General features: G+C 41.3%; 1 non-coding gene across 1 annotated transcript; it reads left to right on the top strand.

Annotated features, from left to right (window-relative positions):
* Positions 1-1,281: 1,281 nt before the first annotated feature.
* LOC127744591 (small nucleolar RNA R71) lies at positions 1,282-1,389 on the top strand. Its single transcript, XR_008005569.1, has one exon. It is a non-coding gene; the product is annotated as a small nucleolar RNA R71 (small nucleolar RNA).
* The last annotated feature ends 380 nt before the right edge of the window (positions 1,390-1,769 follow it).

Below are 1,769 nucleotides of genomic sequence, written 5' to 3'. Positions count from 1 at the left end.
CACTCATCATCATTCTCACCTATGAACGCGTGACTGACAACCACTTCCATTCTACCTTAGACCGGGCGTATATCTCTTGGATTCCTTAATCAGAATCTTTGTGGTATAAGCTAGAATTGATGGCGGCATTCATGGGAATCCGGAAAGTCTAACCTTGTCTGTGGTATTCTGAGTAGGATTCTGGGATTGAATGACTGTGATGACCTTCAAACTCGCGATTGTTGGGCGTGATGACAAACGCAAAAGAATCAAGGGATTCTATTCTGACATGATCGAGAACCGACAGATGATTAGCCGTGCCGTGACAGAGCATTTGGACCTTTTTCACTGATAGGATGGGATGTAGCCATTGACAACGGTGATGCCCTACATACAGCTTGCCATGGAAAGGAGTAAGATGGATTGGATGAAGGCAGTAGAAAAGCAGAGATTTAGAACGAGCACAGCATCTTCATACGCCTATCTGAAATTTCCATTGATGATCTACATAAGTATTTCTATCTTTATTTTTTTTTTATTATTATTATTCGAAAACTCCATAACCATTTATTATCTGCCTAACTAAGATTTACAAGATGACCATAGCTTGCTTCATACCCACAATCTCCGTGGGATCGACCCTTACTCACGTAAGGTTTATTACTTGGACGACCCAGTGCACTTGCTGGCTAGTTGTGCGAGGTTGTGAAGAAAGTGCTGAGTTAGTAAATGCGCACACCAAGTTGAATGCCATTATAAGAGATCACAATTTCGTGCACCAAAAGGCTTGCTATTGCCAAACCTATTTCTCCCACCATTATTGTTATTAAAGCCTTGTTGAGGCTTCTGTTAATCCTTCCATAAGAAATTTGGATGATTTCTCCATGAAGGATTATAGGTGTTTCCATAAGGTTCTCCCATGTAATTTACCTCTTCCATTGCAGGATTCTCAGGGTCATAAGCCTCTCCTTCAGAGGAGGCTTCTTTAGTACTGCCAGATGCAACTTGCAATCCAGTCAGATTCTGAGAAATCATATTGACTTGCTGAGTTAATATTTTATTCTGAGCCAATATGGCATTCAGAGCATCAATCTCAAGAACTCCTTTCTTCTGAGTCATCCCATTATTCACACGATTTATTTTAGAAGTGTACAGGAACTGGTTATTTGCAACCATCTCAATGAGTTCCTGGGCTTCTGCAGGTGTTTTCAGATGAAGAGATCCACCAGCAGAGTGGTCCAATGACATCTTGGATAATTCAGACAGACCATCATAGAATATACATATGATGCTCCATTCTGGAAGCATGTCAGAAGGACACCTTTTGGTTAATTGCTTGTATCTTTCCCAAGCTTCATAGAGAGATTCACCTTCCTTCTGTCTGAAGGTTTGGACTTCCACTCTAAGCTTGCTCATCTTTTGAGGTGGAAAAAATTTGGTCAAGAAAGCATTGACCAACTTGTCCCAAGAGTTCAGGCTTTCTCTAGGTTGTGAGTCCAACCATATGCTAGCTCTGTCTCTTACAGCAAAGGGGAAAAGCATAAGTCTGTAGACCTCGGGATCAACCCCATTGGTCTTAACAGTATCACAGATCTGCAAGAATTCAGCTAAGAACTGATGAGGATCTTCCGATGAAAGTCCATGAAACTTGCAATCCTGCTGCATTAGAGAAACTAATTGAGGCTTAAGTTCAAAGTTGTTTGCTCCAATGGTAGGAATTGAGATGCTTCTTCCATAAGTTGTAAGTTGGTGCAGTATAGTCACCAAGCATCTTCCTTGCATCTCTAGCA

The sequence above is a fragment of the Arachis duranensis genome, unplaced genomic scaffold, assembly GCF_000817695.3.
Source record: "Arachis duranensis cultivar V14167 unplaced genomic scaffold, aradu.V14167.gnm2.J7QH unplaced_Scaffold_608113, whole genome shotgun sequence".
Classification (NCBI taxonomy): Eukaryota; Viridiplantae; Streptophyta; class Magnoliopsida; order Fabales; family Fabaceae; genus Arachis; species Arachis duranensis.
Note: the sequence above shows the minus strand (reverse complement) of the source record. Positions and strands in the feature narration are given on the sequence as shown.